Source organism: Oncorhynchus keta, chromosome 14 (genome assembly GCF_023373465.1).
Source record: "Oncorhynchus keta strain PuntledgeMale-10-30-2019 chromosome 14, Oket_V2, whole genome shotgun sequence".
Lineage (NCBI taxonomy): Eukaryota > Metazoa > Chordata > Actinopteri > Salmoniformes > Salmonidae > Oncorhynchus > Oncorhynchus keta.
Window position 1 is genome coordinate 70,681,540 of NC_068434.1, and position 20,566 is coordinate 70,702,105.

Here is a 20,566-nt window from a genome sequence, read left to right on the forward strand (position 1 = left end):
ATCACCAATCAAAAGTCCAAGACGTTTCACACATATTTATAGGTGTCTTGATTGCTTTTGAACTTCCTTTATAGCAAACATACACACTTACTCCATCACACCTGAATAAATATTTTACTGGATGCAAGACAAACCATACACACACGTCACGTGAGTTGTTAAGCTATCTCCTTTCCTTCCTGTTTCTCTCTCCCTCTCCCTCTGTCCTTTGTTTGGCACATTTCTATTTCCATGGCAACCAGCATTAGAGTAAAAAGCAACCAATATTTTCCTGAGCTGTTTTTCAGTGAGTGGCAGACTTTCCTTTTCAGCGTGATTCGTGAACAGGATGAAGCTTGGCCAGCAACACAGGCAGGGCGGGAGGAGTAGGACTAGACCCTCTGATTGGGTGGGAAAACAGACAGAGACGGTGACTTTTACACATCACACGTTACTCATGTGTTGTACACACTTTTAAATATGTTTTTGATATAGAGCCAAATAAGGGTTATTTGGAGCTTAAAAATACAGGAACCCTTTTAGCTGCTATATAGAATGAGTTTTCAAAGGTTCTATAAAAAACCATGCTCATACATTTCTGAATGAAACCTTTATTTTTTTAAGATTTCACATTTATTTAACTAGGAAAGTCAGTTTACAACAAATTCTTATTTACAATGAAAGGCCTACTAGGAAACAGTGGGGTGGCTGCCTTATTCAGGGGCAGAACAACATTTTTACCTTGTCAGCTCAGTTATTCAATCCAGCAACCTTTCGGTTACTGGCCCAACACTCTAACCACTAGGCTACCTGCCACCCAAAATACCCAGTTATTATTGTGTTATCAATAATAATTTTCTAAGCTTCTATAAAGAACCATATACTGTATATATATATAAAATTATATAGCACAATAAATCATTACAACCCTTTTCTGGTACTATAAATGACCTTTTTTTTCTCTATGTAACCTTTATGGAGAATCTCAATAGCCTTTTGAAAACCATACAGGGTTATTTATTCTGGTTAGCCATATTATATTATTTTCTCTTAAATTAAAATTCCATTGTTGTTATTATAGTGTTAGTTGATTCATCTGGTGAGCTAGCTCTGGAATAGATCATTTACATGGAACTGCTCTGAGTCCCCAGGGAGAGGTTTGAGAACCACTGATTTCGACAACAGTTCCCATGACACAATTCACAAGTCTTTCACGAGACACAATTTCTGGCTATAGTCATGTTCAACATTTAATGGTATAAGACAACACATTAGATAAACTGGAATGACACTTACGTTTGCACAAAAAAAGCTGTTGCCAAACCACGCCTCAAAATATTCTAATGAGCCGCCGCTCCTACATTTTAATTATCACAGAAAGAGGAAAGGACCCTTTTCTGAACTGCCAAGAACCATTGACGAGCTCAAAGGGATATTTGAGTCATTATGGTTCAACATAGAACCATCACCCTTACCAAAGAACCCTTGAACAACTATGTACTGGAGAGGGTGCACAGGCCACAAATTGTGTGCCAATCATCATCAAAGAGTGAATTACAAAGGTTGTTACTGAAATTTGAAGATGCCATTGTTACACAGAGAGAAAACACAATTGCAGTGGAATAGTAATATTTCAAAAGGTATCCTAGAGGTTAGAGCATTGGGCCAGTAACCAAAAGTTCGCTGGTTTGAATACTTGATTGCTCCAGGGGCGTAGGACAATGGTGACCTTTGCCATGACCTCACTTCCTGCGGGTGTCTCAGGGGGAGTGGAGATATGCAAGAAACACATTTACATTACACACTTGTGTGTAACAGGACAAATATAAACACCCACCAATGATTATTTTATTTTTCATTTGATTTGTATCTTTATTTTGTGTGATTTTCACAGCCGAACAACTACAGTATCTTTTCTCTGAGCTTTAGAGTAATATGGCATGGCATTACCAAGGGGAGAAAATTGTTCAATAAATCTGAATAAACTAGTACCATTTACACAGACACATTTGTCAAGAACATCCTTAAATGTCATTCTATGCGAGCTAAAACTATTTTTATTCACTTATGTACTACACAATTTGATGAGGATGTAGTGAGTCATTCAATTCAATTCTGAATGAGGCTTTCTTCAAAATGTCAGACATTGCTTTTTAGATAACAAAGCATATATATTCTTTGTTATCTGGTCCCCACAAAAAAAGTGTGTGTGTGTGTGTGTGTGTATATATATTAGTACATGCATATAATATCAGTCAAAAGTTTGGACCCACCTTCTCATTCAAGGGTTTTTCTTTATTTTTACTATTTTCGACATTGTAAAATAATAGTGAAGACATCAAAACTATTAAATAACACATATAGAATCATGTAGTAACCAAAAAAGTGTTAAACAAATCAAAATATATTTTATTCTTCAAAGTAGCCACACTTTGCCTTGATGACAGCTTTGCACATTCTTGGCATTCTCTCAAACAGCTTCATGAGGTCGTCACCGGGAAAACATTTTAATTAAAAGGTGTGCCTTGTTGAAAGTTCATTTGTGGAATTTCTTTCCCATCTTAATGCATTTCAGCCAATCAGTTGTGTTGTGATAAGGTAGGGGTGGTATACAGGAGATAGCCCTATTTGGTAAAAGACAGAGTCCATATTATGGCAAGAACAGCTCAAATAAGAAAAGAGAAATGACAGTCCATCATTTCTATAAGACATGAAGGTCAGTCGATCCAGAACATTTCAAGAACTTTGAAAGTTTCTTCAAGTGCAGTCGCAAAACAACTCTAGAGTGCTATGATGAAACTGGCTCTCATGAAGACCGCCACAGGAAAGGAAGACCCAAGTTCATTACAGTTACCAGCCTCAGAAAATGCAGCCCCCAAAAATGCTTCACAGAGTTCAAATAACAGACTCATCTCAACATCAACTGTTCAGAGGAGACTGCGTTAATCAGGCCTTCATGACCGAATTGCTGCAAAGAAACCACTACTAAAGGACACCAATAAGATGAAGAGACTTGGGCCAAGAAACACAAGTAATGGACATTAGACTGGTAGAAATATGTCCGTTGGCTTGCTGAGTCCAAATTTGAGATTTTTGGTTCCAACCGCTGTCTTTGTGAGAACAGATGATCTCTGCATGTGTGATTCCCACCGTGAAGCATGGAGGAGGAGGTGTAATGGTGTGGGACGGCTTTGCTGGTGACACTGTTGGTGATTTATTTAGAAAACAAGGCACACGTAACCATCATGACTACCACAGCGATTTGCAAAACACCAGTCTCAACACCAACAGTGAAGAGGCGACTCCGGGATGCTAGCCTTCTAGGCAGAGTTCCTCTGTCCAGTGTCTGTAGTCTTTTGCCCATCTTAATATATTATTTGTATTGTCCAGCCTGAGATATGTTTTTTCTTTGCAACTCTGCCTAGAAGGCCAGCATCCCGGAGATGACTCTTCACTGCTGACGTTGAGACTGATGTTTTGCGGGTGCTATTTAATGAAGCTGCCAGTTGAGGACTTGTGAGGCGTCTGTTTCTCAAACTAGACACAAATGAACTTGTCCTCTTGCTCAGTTGTGCAACGGGGCCTCCCACTCCCACTTTCTATTCTGGTTAGAGCCAGTTTGTGCTGTTCTGTGAAGGGAGTAGTAAACAGCGTTGTACAAGATCTTCCGTTTCTTGACAATTTCTTGCATGGAATAGCCTTCATTTCTCAGAACAAGAATAGACTGATGAGTTTCAGAAGAAAGATATTTGTTTCTGGCTATTTTGAGCCTGTAATCGAATCCACAAATGCTGATGCTCCAGATACTCAACTAGTCTACAGAAGGTCAGTGTTATTTCTTCTTTAATCAGGACTACAGTTTTCCTCTGTGCTAACATAATTGCAAAAGGGTTTTCTAATTATCGATTAGCCTTTTAAAACTATAAACTTGGATTAGCTAACAACGTGCCATAGGAACACAGGAGTGATGATTGCTGATAATGTGCCTCTCTATGTAGATATTCCATTAAAAATCAAACGTTTCCAGCTACAATAGTCATTTACACTGTATTTCTGATCAATTTTATGTTATTTTAATGGACAACAAATGTGCTTTTCTTTCAAAAACAAAGACATTTCTAAGTGACCTCAAACTTATGAAGGGTAGTGTATATTAATATAATATAAAGACATGCACTTTTTAGCATTAATAGTAAACTTTTCAGTCACGTCCATCACAGATCTCCGACTGTACCTGAATTCAATTTCCTTTCATAATTTGCCTATTCTAAAATGGCTTGGCCCACCATGTCTAAACAACACTGGAGGAACAACTTACCAAAATGCAGCCCCCCTCCTAAGCATCTGTAACCTCCCTCATGGTACCCTGCAGAACAAAGGCGCTTTTCACAGATGAGAGGCAGGTGAGAGCCACCAAATGGAGCTCAAGTAGGCCCCGGCCTTCCTCCGCTGATGGCACAAGTACTGCTCTCTCTCTCCTTCTCACTGTGTCACCCACAGGTCTAGTCTATCTTTATAGTACATCTCAGGCTTCTGCTAAAAGCCTGAGCGAACAAGACTGGTATAATTGCATTTCTAGAAATACACTAATAATGTCATGCACTCAGGAAAACGCTTGGCCAAATGTGTGTGTCCTCAGCACAACCCTGGACAGGCACAGATACAGGCATTCCACATACAGGATGTGAGTTTTACCCTGATGAAAAGATTTTGTCCCCATAGCCCCTATTAGGGAGAATGCTCGGTACATACTGCAATGTTCACTAAGAAACTCTAATGTTCTTTCCCTTGTTTTTAAAGTATGTTTTTAATGTTAGCCTGTACTATAACATGCTGCTAGCAAAGAAAATTATAAGTTGTAGAGTGGCCATGCGTGGAACAGGGATAATTGGTGTTAGACCCATTATGCTGCACTCAAGGCCACGTGTGCAGTCCTTCCCACTGCTTTAAGCATTTTTCGCTCTTTTTCGTGAGTTTTTTTTAAACACACATCCATCGCTGCTAGAGCGCACTGAATCACAGCGCAAGATCGAACACCGTTTCTTTTGTTTGTGTTTTCTTTGTCGTATAAAGAAAATCTAAACCCACCACGTTAGTCCTTAAAAAAAATTGAATATCAAATATAATACAATACAATAACAGAATGCTATAATCGACACAAAAAGTGTATAAAATACCATTCTTGTTCATTTTTGACGAACAGACACATGTAGGGGTTGAAAGAACATGGGCTTATAATAGCTGGGTGCATCCAATGTAAAAAAGGAATGCATAAAATTGTAGGATAAATCAATTGTATGAGAAAGCGGTAATAGCTGCGTACTGTATAAAGGAGTCTTTACATTGTGGACTTTGCATTAAGGCCTTTCACAAGACGTCTTACCTATCCATTGAAACCTATCCTGAAACAAATACCCAATGCTGCGACATACTGTATGTCCTTAGCACATTGCAAGGTTATTAAACGTAATGAAAAAGGCGTGGGCGGTATACTGTGCATATACCGTATCCCGGGGTATTTTGAAATACCCATGGTATGGGGGGGGGTGGACATCTTCATAGGTTTTTGAAAGCTATCAGGAATAAACTGCACAACACAGAAGCATCAATTAACATATCACTTAGTGCCACTTTTTCCTCCATAGTCGTTGCTACCGGAACGTTCAGACATAAACTGCATTGGCGCAACTCTCTATACACACTGAGTGTACAAAACATTACAGACACCTTCCTAATATTGGCTTGCACCCTTTTTGCCTTCAGAACAGCCTCACTTTGTCAGGGCATGGACTCTACAAGGCATCAAAAGCGTTCCACAGGGACGCTGGACCATGTTGACTCCAACGCTTTCCACAGTTGTGTCAAGTTGGCTGGATGTCCTTTGGGTGGTGGACCATTCTTGATACACACAGGAAAATGTTGAGCGTGAAAAACCCAGCAGCGTTGCAGTTCTTGACGCACTCAAATCAGTGGGCTACTACCATACCCAATTCAAAGACACTTCAATATTTTGTCTTGCCCATTCACCCTCTGAATGACACATACACAATCCATGTCTCAAGGTTTAAAAATCCTTCTTTAACCTGTCTCCTCCCCTTCATCTACACTGATTTGAAGTGTATTTAACAACTGTAAGGGATAAGGGATGATAGCTTTCAGCTGGATTCATCTGGTCAGTGTATGATGTCCTGCAAAGAGCAGATGTTCCTAATGTTTCGTAAACTCAGTGTTTATAACTTTAAGTTAATTTATTTGGCACATCTTAGATTGTAATCTCCAGCTCAGGGCTCCAGCTATGCATTTGGTGGCTAGCTTTTGCAATATCAAGCTTCTTTGTTTACAGCAGAGACAATCAATCCCCCCCACTTCTCTAAACCCGACCCTGAAAAGACTGTACCCCACGTGATGGGCATCCATATATGATGCCATTCAATATGTGCAGTTCCGCTATGCAGACATCATGCAGGCGTTGAGCAAAGCGGCCAACTCCACGTCCAACCCAATATATTTTGTTCTTGCACCAAACTGTGAGTAGCCTTTTAAGATACAGTAGTTGTAGAACTTTATGAGCTGGATTGTCTGCCCTTGCAATCAGTTTATGTTTGCTTGTTAGCATTTTTTTTTTTTACATTTGGAAAGAAATAGTACCCCTTGTGTGCTACTGTTTACCCCGGTATGGCACAAGAACGGTATGAAGGTATGAACATCTGTATACTGCCCAACCCTAGTATGAGATATTGTCCTGTATTGACCTGAATCGTTCTTGAAAGCCCTCCATAGAGAAACATACAGTATGTTCTACAGTGAAGGATTATTCACAGAACTGTTGCTAACAGACGCTGATCCTTCGGTAGGAAGGGGGTGGGGGACATTGGGGAACTAAGATACACGTTTAGGAGGAAGGACTGTTACATTACTCTTTAGGACAGGATGGCCATCTGGAAGAAAAAACACCATTTAGAGTGAGTGGGCTCAAGAGATGCCAATGCAGTGTTAGTGGAGCTGGTGCGGCCTCATCTTAGAGTTGAATTTGTGTTCGATGAACTGGTTGATAATTTATTGGAATATTCCGTGTTAGTTTGTGAATTTGCCTTGATTGTGTTATGTGTGTGATGTGAACTGATAGTGTACAATTATCTCACTTTCTATCACTTACACTCTCTCTCTCTGAGAGGTGTGATTCTACAGCGGCTCCCTGTGTGTGAGGGTGTGTGTGTGTGAGGGTGTGTGTGTTTGAGGGTGTGTGTGTGTGTGTGTGTGTGTGTGTGTGTCGTGTGTGTGTGTGTGTGTGTGTGTGAGGGTGTGTGTGTGTGTGTGTGTGTGTGAGGGTGTGTGTGTGTGTGTGTGTGTGTGTGTGTGAGGGTGTGTGAGGGTGTCCGTCCGCATGTGGAATGCTTTCCATTTGATTTCACCTGGATGCCAGACCTGTAATATGAAACAGAAAACCCTACAGGAGTCCCTATTTCAGTCTAATCACTTCAGCACTCTCTCTCACTTGGGAAAAGTGAGAATTGCAGGTACTTCATGCAAGAGCAAATGACATGAAAGTGGATTTTTGAAATTACGATCGCATAGTGACCTTATAAAAGTTTATCCTCATGGTCGGGGGTATTTCCGAAGTCCATATGTAGTTTGAAGGTTCACAGTTTTTATTTCAATTGCAAAATCTTTCAAAAAGAATCTTGGTTCCCGATGGCTCAGGTTGTTGGAGCATGTTGCTTGCATGTAAGTCTATACAGTATATGGCTTAACTGTAAACTGCTTTAAATAACATTTACAATGAAACAGTAATCTCGTATGTTTAAAAAAAACTGAAACCTGTTGCCATTAATGCTCCACTACATTTACCATATGCATTTTGCGCTGAGGCCTTTTGCATACAGGCGGTGTATTTTGGTCATGTTTGACCTTGTGATGTGAACAGGATGAACAGTAGACACATCTTTATTATTATGGTTCTCTTGAGTAAATGTAGTCGATTTGATCAACAGTGTTGACCTCCCATATTACATTACACACTAAGACATGTAGCATCTCCATGAACGCTTCCAGTGAGCGGCCATCATATCATGCCAGAAACACTAAAAGATCACGTAACATCAGAGCTGCCAACTCACATGCATTGGCTGTGAGACACGCATTTTACGCTATTCTCACGCTCACGCGGCACCTCTTATATCTCACGCATTGAAAAGTACTGCTTTTATTTTTCTAATTAGTCCAATATATAGTCAGTGCGTTGACTTTTCAACTGATCTCCAAATCGTTTCGAAGTCGGAGCATCTGCAATTGCAATTTAACATCACGGGCGGAATCTCTATCATTATTCTGTCTTGCCACATCACTGTGAACTGCGGCACATTGAAGCATATGATTGGTCTAGTTATGTAAGGGATCAAGGGGATTGGATGCATTTTTTAAACAAACGCCCCTCAAGATGAATGGAGAGAGAACTGAATGGAGAAACTCTCTTCTGAGTTTATAAAACTATAAAAAGAGCAGCATGGTAACGTTGTTTTATGTACAATGTTGTCAACTAAATTTGGTTGCGTCCCTGTTGCAGAATGCAGCCTTTTGACAGCCTGTTCTAAAACCGATCTAATACACACTTGCATTGGTCCCCTCTTTTGGTGATTGGAATTAAGGTTGTAACAACGAAAAGGCAGCAGAGACCTACAGTATGTTTTAGCAGGGAAGTTTGGTAGGGTGAACTGATTTGGAACCATGAATGCCATTTTTGTCAAACTGTTGTGATTCCATAAGCGTAGGTTTGATTCTATAGGAGAAACAATCAATCGGAAAATTATTTGTGAGGGTGTAGGGGCAAATTTGTGTAATCGTGTCTTTGGGAGATTTTATCTAGTTACTTTATTTAGTCTAATCAGTACAATAATTATTATTCTTAACAATGGGCTAATTTAGAGTAATTACTCTGCTTGTGTCTTCACAATTTTTCCAGTGTGTTCACATATTTTAAATCTAATATTTCTACTTTTGTCTTTGAAAATGAACTATATGAGGCTATGTATTATTGCAGCCATTCATGGACAATTTTGAACAAGTCATACAAATAAGCATAAGGTATTAATAGAATTTGTACATTTGAGTATTTTGTACATGCTAGGCGGAGATGTTAGGGGTACTCACAACTCATAAACACATACATTTTGTCATTGTAGAGTAAGAGAATGGCAAGGATCTTCAACTAGTAGGCATGGAGCACCTGAATATTGATATTCATTAGATTTTCTTAAAGGTTTTGGTGATTTTGAGAAATGAATTGTTATAACAAAAACATTTTCAAACACCCAGCAGTTGGGAAACATAGATCAGGGGTGGGAAACATAGATCAGGGGTGGGAAACATAGATCCGGGGTGGGAAACATAGATCAGGGTTGGGAAACATAGATCAGGGGTGGGAAACAGATCAGGGGTGGCAAACCCTCCTGGAGAACAAACAGGATTTTCTTCCAGTCCTATTTTAAAGAGATCGTTAATTACAAAATACTAAATGTTTGTGTCTTTACCTTGAAAGCAGTCTATTGACAAGGACACTACAATCTATGATCTGGTTACCCACTGCCAATAACTATTAATATGAGCATTTCCTGTGGAGAGCCTTGGTGAAGTGGTAGCACTTCCCGGCACCTGAGACTAGGGATCAAACCCTGCTTCCAACCTTGGTGAAGTGGTAGCACTTCCCGGCACCTGAGAATAGGGATCAAACCCTGCTTCCAACCTTGGTGAAGTGGTAGCACTTCCCGGCACCTGAGAATAGGGATCAAACCCTGCTTCCAACCTTGGTGAAGTGGTAGCACTTCCCGGCACCTGAGAATAGGGATCAAACCCTGCTTCCAACCTTGGTGAAGTGGTAGCACTTCCCGGCACCTGAGAATAGGGATCAAACCCTGCTTCCAACCTTGGTGAAGTGGTAGCACTTCCCGGCACCTGAGAATCAAACCCTGGGATCAAAGACTAGGGATCAAACCCTGCTTCCAACAAGTGGTCCCACCTGAGAATAGGGATTCTTCAACCTTGGTGAAGTGGTAGCACTCCCAGCACCTGAGAATAGGGATCAAACATTCCCACTCAGAACTATCTGAATAAAATGTCAAACCACCTAAAAAATATATTTAAAAAAATAATAACATACTTTAAATATACCCCCCCTCTCAAAGTAACAAAGTCGTCAGCATTTTGAGTGTTCATTTGATGTTCAAAGCATCCTGATTACACCTGACCTGTGTTTAAAAAATAATAATAATAATTCCACCCTGGTCATAGGCCTAAGCCATGTCAAAATATGTTGAATTGCAGGAAGTTAGCTTTAAAACAGTACCATTTTCCTGGGGGAGGAAACCCAGTACCCCCGTCTAGGGCATTGGGCATTGAAATTCACATTACAAATCTCACTCCAAGCTTTCTTCAAAATTTGGCAACCTTGTGGAATGTGACAGGTGTAGGCATTAGTCATTCTATGTTCAAAGAAACATGGCATCAAATCTCTTTAGTAGCCACGGGTGATATGACTACACAAAGGAATAAAATGAACTGATCAACTAAACCCAATACTTAATGCAACTGCTATGTCATGCACTATACATTTTGCTTAGCTTAGATAGTTGTATTTTGATAAATTGTATCTGTCCCCACAGAGAGAAGCCCATGTGCTTTGCTCCACACCATCATGGCTGCTTTTCACTTCAGACGGATGTGTGTGTGGCTGCCCTGATCTTGGTTTCCATGGTGACAAGGCACAGAGATTTTCACTGGCTGCCTGGAAACTGAGTTCCTGCTAATTGCTGTTGTCATGGCAATGAAGCAGCTGATGTAATAGTGGGAAAGGGCAAGAATCTTAACCCTTTTTAGATGCAGCCCTAAAATACCATGCACTTCTCCAAGAGCCGGGGTACGGGAGGATGTGCCGTAGTTAAATTAGTATTTGAATGAATGTAAAATATATCTATATATATGGATAACAAAAATACATTTAGGCCTACAATTAAATATGGCACAAAAATGATGGATCACACATTTCTTGTTGTGTTCTTTACACACAGTCTCAGTAATTACTGAGTGGTAATTAAATAAGTGGTCTTATTCTGGTTTGTCTTAAAGATGGCAATTTGTTTTGGCCTCGTGTAACGGGTGTCGTCAGAAGGAGACCAAAACGCAGCGTTCTTTGAGTTCCACATAATTGATTAACGAAGTGAAACTTTAGAAAAGACAAAACAATAAAGAATACAACGACCGACCAGCTCTGTTGTGCACACTACCTGCACACAAACAAAGAACAAGGTCCCACACAGAAGGAGAGAAAGGGCTGCCCAAGTATGATCCCCAATCAGAGACAATGATAGACAGCTGCCTCTGATTGGGAACCACACTTGGCCAGAAACAAAGAAATAAAGAACACAGAATGCCCACCCAAATCACACCCTGACCAAACCAAAATAGAGACATAAAAAGGCTCTCTAAGGTCAGGGCGTGACACCGCGTGGTAAACTGCAGTGTATTGATTTTTGCCAAGTCCATATGATTTAACCCTGCTGTGCCTCTACTTATGCAATCACTTGTTACAATAGAGGTTGCCTAACTGCAATGTCAGTGGTTGATTTAACAGTAGCAACAGGTCATGTCATCAACAATAAGAGCCTTCGACGACTGCATCACTAACCCAACATCAAACCAACATTCTGTGATTCTAGGGCCAAATGCTGATTGTCACTCTTTTACATGAGCAACAAGTAGAATAACATTACTGTTTCAGTATTTCCAAGGTTTAATAGCAACGTTTCAACCACTTACTGTAGTTGCCTGATGAACACAGCAGGCACGTATTCATTTGGCATTATATACTGCTCCTGTTGGTGTTTGATTTTGTACACTACTCAATCTTGAACATGGACCAAACATTACTCAGAATTTGTTCATATTGTGTATGTACAGTTTTTGAGATTTTACTTTCTTACTCCCTCCTCTTTGCTGGAGCATGAGTCTGTAACAAATCCACGCCACAAGGGTCCTTGACCTTCCCCGGAGTCGTCTCCTTTGTGGTGTCCAACAAAGGACTGTCTTGACTTTGACATCTGATTACATCCTCAGTACATGACCTATCCACCTGAGACTGGATTGGTTGACTTGGCATGACCCAAAGCCATGACAATACACATCTCTGACTGTAGCATGACCCTTGTCTTAAGATAACAACACTTCCAGACATAAAGGCAGTGTTTCTCTATGTGAACCACACTAATCAGAAATCCCTATCTCACCAGTCACTTCTAACAGGCAGAAAAGGGGGTTTAATGAGAGATGGCATTTTATTGAGTGTTTCTTACCAGAGGGCAGGGTCCCTTCTGTCCCGCAGAGAAGGAGGTATGTAATTTTCACCTCCCCTGGGTCCTACAGAGTGACAGTGTGATAGGGGAGCACCCATTGAGAGGAATAAGGTTGTCATTAATGACAAACACCTCCAGTCTTTCTACATTTAACCCTTGTATGTGACCAGCAACTCTGAACTTGTTTATTTGCAATTTGAGCATAATCCAATGGAAAGTGCTTGATAAATTATAATTTGTCACTATAATTATTACTAATTTGCAGGACTGGGCCTGGGATAGCTACTTGGATCGGATACCTCCAAGGAAAATCAGCTTGTTAGGGATTGTGTCACATACTTAGCTTCTGACACTGTGTGGTCACTAAAGATCCTATGGTACTTGTCATTAGAAGGGCTATCGATCCGGTTTCCTAGCTTCCTAATCTGGCCCTTCATACAGTACTATCATACCAACCTAATCATCCCAGCTTCTAATTGGCCCATTCAACCTCTCAACACTCTCTTGCAAGTCTTCAGTTGGCTGTTGTTGGAAATGAGAATGCATTCTCGATCTGGATCTACGTTTATAGATAAATGTATGACAAAAAAGAGAAATAAAGTACTTTTTATTTATTTATTTATGCAAGTCAGTTAAGAACAAATTCTTATTTTCATTAACTGCCTGTTCAGGGGCAGAATGACAGATTTGTAACTTGTCAGCTCGGGGGTTTGAACTTGCAACCTTCCGGTTACTAGTCCAACGCTCTAACAACTAGGCTACCCTGCTTATTCTACCAACTGTGTATTGACTACATGGACTCCTGTAGTTATTGGTGTTTTTTCCTCTAGAGCGTTATCATATTTAAGTCTTCTATATTGACACACCATACTTCCGGTTTTGATTACGTTGTTCTCTCTTCACAGGGAAATCATTTGACATCAGCAGGGAGTGCATAAAGTGCATTTATTTACTAACTAGGAGATAAGACTCTCCCTATGCGTTCGGCTCTGGCATATTCATCATCAATGATTCTGTTCCCTTTCCCCTGATGTCGCTGTCACATGGACACTGTCTTTTAATATGGCATTTTAAAAAAGAAGCATGAAAAACATAGTTAGAGAAAGCAGACCATCAGGAGAAATAGCTAAATACTTAAAGTGTAAGGACTAATTGGCGGAGGGAAAATAAACAGCAATAGAACAATCCCCTTGAGCCCTCTCACACCCTAATGTCAAGACTAGAACATGAAGGCTTAGGAGGAGTTTCCCCCTAACTATTGATCTCACCACATGTATTTCATTATTTCATAGCAGCTATATATCTCTGTCTTGAGAGCATGATCTCCACCCGAGGAGAGGCCTGTTGCAACACTAAGACGCATGGACTGCTGACAGCTGATATTAAATTGAATGCTGTCGCCTGGTGATGCAGGCTGTGAATGTATTGGGTGAGGAGAGGAAGGCCTCCCACAGGTTCTGACAGTCCCTCCACAGCCCACCACACCACTCCTCACAGTCCTCCCAGTGTGTCTGTGTGTGTGCGTTCGTCTGTGGGAGCATGCGTGCAGGGAATGGGGGGCGGGGGGGAGTTTTCCGCAGGCCACTGAGGATACAGAGTTGAAGTTCTTATCATTGACTGGATTATAAGTATTCAAATTAGCATTCACAGTCCAAACAACATATCAACAACAGCATCCTAATGGTCCAGTACAATGCAGACACACACACAACTCCCGTGTAGATTTGGCCTTGTGTTTAGGGATATTGTCCTGTTGAAAGCAGTGGGCTGGTAGGAGGAGCTATAGGAGGATGGGCTCATTGTAATGTCTGAAATGGAATGAATGGAACAGTATCAAATACATCACACATATGGATACCACATGTTGACTCCATTCCATTAATTCCATTCCAGCCATTACAATGAGCCCGTTCTCCTAATGTTCCTCCCACCAGCCTCCTCAGGTTGAATGTTGAATTCATCTCCCAGTGTCTGGTGGAAAGCAGACTGAACCAGGTTTCCCTCAAGGATTTTGCCTGTGCTTGTAACGGCTCTCGTTGGTCGTTGGAAGCGTAGACCAAAGCGAAGCGTGGAAAGTGTTAATGATTATTTTATTCAAAAACACTCAAACAAAATAGCAAAAGCGAAAACGAAAGCGGACAGTTCTGTAAGGCAAAAAACACTAAACAGAAAACATAGACTTTCCCACCCGAGTCACACCCTGACCTAACCAAACACAGAGAATAATAAGGATCTTTAAGGTCAGGGCGTGACAGTGCTGTTCTTTTGTATCCTGAAACACTCCCCAGTTCTTAACGATTACAAGCGTACCCATAACATGATGCAGCCAACACAATGCTTGAAAATATGGAGAGTGGTACTCAGTAATGTGTTGTATTTGATTTGTCCCACTCTGCATTCAGGACAAATAGTTAATTGCTTTGCCATATTTTTTGCAATATTACTTTAGTGCCATGGTGCATATTTTTTGAATATTTTTAGTCTGTACGGGCGTCCATCTTTTCACTCTGTCATTAAGGTTAGTATTGTGGAGGAACTAGAATGTTGTTGATCCATCCTCGGTTTTTTATCTTACAACAGCCATTAAACTCTAACCATTTTAATGTCACCATTGGCCTCATGGTAAAATTCCTGAACGATTCCCTTCCTCTCTGGTGACTGAGTTAGGAAGGACGCCTGTATCTTTCTAGTGATTGGTTGTATTGATACACATTCCAAAATGTAATTAACAACCATGCTCAAAGGGATATTCATTGTCTTTAAAAAAGGTTTTATCTACCAGTAGGTGCCCTTTTTTTGTGAGGCATTGGATTCGGCCTCATTTCGTTTGGGGGCATAGACTCTACAATGTGTCAAAAGGGTTCCACAGGGATGCTGACCCATGTTGACTCCAATCAATCAATCAATCAAATATATTTATAAAGCGCTTTTTACATCAGCCGATGTCACAAAGTGCTAGACAGAAACTCAGACTAAAATCCAAAACAGTGAGCAATGCAGATGTAGAGGCACGGTGGCTAGGAAAAGCTTCCTAGAAAGGCAGGAACCTAGGAAGAAACGTAGAGAGGAAACAGGCTCTGAGGGGTGGCCAGTCCTCTTCTGACTGTGCTGGTGTCGAATATAAGAGTAAATGGCTGTTAAGGTTAGATCGTTCTTCAAGATCTTCAAACCATATATGACCAGTAGGGTCAAATAATAATCACAGTGGTTATAGAGGGTGCAACAGGACAGCACCTCAGGAGTTAATGTCAGTTGGCTTTTCATAGTCGAGCATTCAGAGGTTGAGACGGCAGGTGCGGGGGAGAGAGAGAAAGGGAGAGAGACACACACACACACACATCGTTACAACACTGTATATAGACATAATATGACATTTGAAATGTCTCTATTCCTTTGGAACTTTTGTGAGTAATGTTTACTGTTCATTTTTATTGTTTATTTCACTTTTGTTTATTATCTATTTCACTTGCTTTGGCAATGTAACATGTTTCCCATGCCAATAAAGCCCCTTAAATTGAATTGAAATTGAATTGAGAGAGATGTCCTTTGGGTGGTGGACCATTCTTGATACATGGGAAACTGTTGAGTGTGAAAAACCCAGCATCGTTGCAGTTCTTGACACAAACTTGTGCGCCTGGCACCTACTACCATACCCCGTTCAAAGGCACTTACATTTTTTGTCTTGCCCATACACCCTCTGAATGGCACACATTCTCAGTTGTCTCAAGGCTTAAAAATCCTTATTTAACCTGTCTCCTCCCCTTCATCTACACTGATTTGAAGTGGATTTAACAACTGACGTCAATAAGGGATCATAACTTTCTGTAACGTGCGTTGTTTGAAGGAGACCAAGGCGCAGTGTAATTTGTGGTCATCATATTTATTAAATGAGAACCAGCAACAAAATAACAAAGTGAAACCAAAACGACCGTACCGTTCCATAGGATACAAGAGCTGTACAAAAACAAGATCCCACAACGTAGGTGGGAAAAAGGCTACCTAAGTATGATTCCCAATCAGAGACAACGATAGACAGCTGCCTCTGATTGGGAACCACACTCGGCCAAACACAAAGAAATACAAAACATAAATGCCCACCCCACATCACACCCTGACCTCACCAAATAGAGAAATAAAACGACACTTTCACCTGGATTCACCTGGTCAGTCGATGTCAAGGAAAGAGCAATTGTTCTTAATTTTTTTGTATACACAATATATCTGGATTAGATAAGTATACAACCCCCTGAGTCAATAAAGAATCATCTTTGGCACAATTACAGCTGTAAGTCTTTCTGGGTAAGTCTCTAAGAGCTTTCCACACCCGGATTGTGCAACATTTGCACATTATTATTTTCAAAATTATTCAAGCTCTGTCAAATTGGTTGTTGATCATTGCTAGACAGCCAATTTCAAGTCTTGCCATATATTCTCAAGCAGATTTCAGAGAAAACTGTATTCGGCCACTCGGGAACAGTCACTGGCATCTTGGTAAGCAACTCCAGTGTAGATTTGGCCTTGTGTTTAGGGATATTGTCCTGTTGAAAGCAGTGGGCTGGTAGGAGGAGCTATAGGAGGATGGGCTCATTGTAATGTCTGAAATGGAATGAATGGAACAGTATCAAATACATCACACATATGGATACCACATGTTTGACTCCATTCCATTTATTCCATTCCAGCCATTACAATGAGCCCGTTCTCCTAATGTTCCTCCCACCAGCCTCCTCAGGTTGAAAGTTTAATGCATCTCCCAGTTTCTGGTGGAAAGCAGACTGAACCAGGGTTTCCTCTAGGATTTTACCTGTGCTGTTCTTTTTTTAAATCCTGAAACACTCCCCAGTCCTTTCAAGCATAATCATAACATGATCAAATAAATTTGATTGGTCACATACACGTGTTTAGCAGATGTTATTGGGAGTGTAGCGAAATGCTTGTGCTTCTAATTCCGACAGTGCAGCAATATCTAACAAGTAATATCTAACAATTCCACAACAAATACCTAATACACACCAAATCTAAGTAAAGGAATTGAATTAAGAATATATAAATATATGGACGAGCAATGTCAGAGCGGCATAGACTAAGATACAGTAGATAGTATAGAATACAGTATATACATATGAGATGAGTAATGCAAGATATATAAACATTATTAAAGTTACATTATTGAATTTTTTTGATACCCCTTTTTCTCCCCAATGTCATGGTATCCAATTGGTAGTTAGTCTTGTCTCATCGCTGCAACTCCCGTATGGACTTGGGAGAGGCGAAGGTTGAGAGCCGCGCGTCCTCCGAAACACAACCCAACCAAGCCACACTGCTTCTTGACACAATGCACACTTTACCCAGAAGCCATCCACACACATTTAGACCTGGCTTAGTTGACTAATTAGGTTCAAGCACAGGTGCAGACATTGTAGGTATGTACATTGGAGCTGAAGTACAGTGGTAGACCTGGTTGTATAAGTATTGGGGCTGAAATGCAAAGTACACCAATTTTTTGACAATTGGGGCTAACATGAAGGAGTATTCCCGTTTATTTACTTTTTAAATCAGTACTTGGGTTAGACATGCAGGTGTACACCTGGTCTGTAAGAATATTGGGGCTGAAGTATGAGTGTAGACCAGGTTTGTATGGAACTTGGGTCTATGAATAACAAATAGGGCATTTAGGGCTAGGAAATGGGTGTATCGGTACTTTATTGTATCACTATTAGGATATTGGCTTGTGGGTGTTAGGGTTAGGACATGGGCTGGGGTGTGTGGATAATTAGGTTTAGGTGTGTGGGTAAGTGGGCTGAGGAATATAGATATTGGGGCTAAGGAATATGTGTAAATGTCTGTTAATTTTATTAGAGGCATAGCACTGTTGGTCAAGATCGAGAATACAATAAATACATTAAAAATATATATTTATATCATAGACTACTGTTCAAAAGATTGGGCTCACTTTGAAACGTTCTTGTTTTTGAAAGAAAAGCACGTTTTCTGTCCATTAAAATAACATCAAATTGATCAGGTTGGCGCAGCCTCCTGGGTGGTCTAGGGCATTGCATCGCAGCACCAGCTGTGCCACCAGAGACTCTAGGTCCGTGCCCAGGTCCGTGGGGCGACACAATTGACCGAGCGTCGTCCGGGTTAGGGAGGGTTTGGCCGGTAGGGATATTCTTGTCTCATCGCGCACCAGCGACTGCTGGCTTCTGGGTTGGAGGCGCGCTGTGTTAAGAAGCAGTGCGGCTTGGTTGGGTTGTGTTTTCGGAGGACGCATGGCTTTCGACCTTCGTCTCTCCCAAGCCCGTAAGCAAGTTGTAGCGATGAGACAAGATAGTAATTACTAACAATTGGATATCACAAAATTGGGGAGAAAGGGGGGTAAAATTAAAAACAAATACAGTATAGATATTATTAATTTTATAAATGTCTGCTGGAAACGGCAGATTTTTTATAGAATATCTACATAGGCGTACAAAGGCCCATTATCAGCAACCATCGCTCCTGTGTTCCAATGGCATGTTGTGTTAGCTAATCCAATTTTATCATTTTGAAAGGCTAATTGATTATTAGAAAACTCTTTTGCAATAATGTTAGAACCGCTGAAAACTGTTGTCCTGATTTTAAAGAAGCAATACAACTGTCCTTCTTTAGACTAGTTGGGTATCTGGAGCATCAGCATTTGTGGGTTCGATTACAGGCTTAAAATGGTCAGAAACAAAGGACTTTCCTCTGAAACTCGTCAGTCTATTCTTGTTCTGAGAAATGAAGGCTATTCCATGCGAGAAATTTCCAAGAAACTGAAGATCTCGTACTACTCCTTTCACAGAACAGCACACACTGGCTCTAAACAGAATATAATAAGGAGTGGTTGGCCCTGGTGCACAACTGAGCAAGAGGACAATACATACGTATATATATAATATACTTTTAAATATATATAAAAAAGTCAATATGGATTACATGTTAGGCTTACTAATTGCAAAATATTTGCATAGTGTCATGTCTGTATTTAAAGCCATCATAACTGCAAGTACAGTTACCCTGAGCATGATGTTGAGGAAGAAACAGGTGGCCTAAGTCTGGAGCTGTAATTGGGAAAGCTTGTGTTATTTCTGTCACTGAGCCACAGTAATCACACAGACATGCTCTCTCCCACACAGTAAAGGTAGAAAGATATGAACGACCACCTGTTTGTGAGCTTGACTGTCTAATAAGTGATGGAGGTAGTACGAGAGGGTTGAGGAAGAATAACAAACTAGAAGAGGAAACATCCTGCAGGCTCCATTTTCTGATGAACAACAGCTAATAGATGGAAAAACACCTGAGTCTCTCATGCTGCACTCACAGGAAACAACATCAACTTCTCTGAAACCATTGATTAACCTGATATCAACATTTAGGATCAATAACAGGAGAAACTTTAGTGTTACGAGTACTTTATTGATTAATTTGATGCAATGATTGTGAGATGTGCGTCCTTTTAAAATTGATATTGAATTCACAGCAAGGGAAACAGTTTTAACTTCATTTTAGGAGCTGTGGAGAAGCAGTAGCAGCTCAGGCCACCTTTCACCATAATAATTAATCAATGTTCGCTGGTGCTGCCACCTAGTGGTAGAACACTATTGTTGACCAATCTTACACACCCAGTAATGAATCATTTGACATAAATTAAACGGGGGGGTATCGTGCTGTTCCATTAAGATGATGCCTCCACTTAAACCCATGCATAAACCCCCTCAGGCTGGTAAAGTGCCTTGTTATTGACACTAGGGAGCAGTGCAGGTCCATGTGACTGACTGGTAAACCTATCTTCAAATCAAATCTAATCGGATTGTATTTTTCGCATGCACCGAATACAACCAGTGTAGACCTTACAGTGAAATGCTTACTTACAAGCCCTTAAACAACATTGATTTTTAAAGAAAAATACTGAAAAAAATAAGAAATAAAAGTAACAAATAATTAAAGAGCAGCAGTAAAATAACAATAGCGAGGCTATATACAGGGGGTACCAGTACAGAGTCAATGTGCAGGGGCACCGGGTAGTCGAGGTAATTGAGGTAACATGTACATGTAGGTAGAGTTATTAAAGTGACTATGCATAGATAATAAACTGAGAGTAGCAGCAGCATGAAGAGGGGGAGGGCAATGCAAATAGTCTGGGTAGCCATTTGATTAGATGTTCAGGAGTCTTATGGCTTGAGGCTAGAAGCACCATCAAGAGCATCCTGACCTATATAATAGGC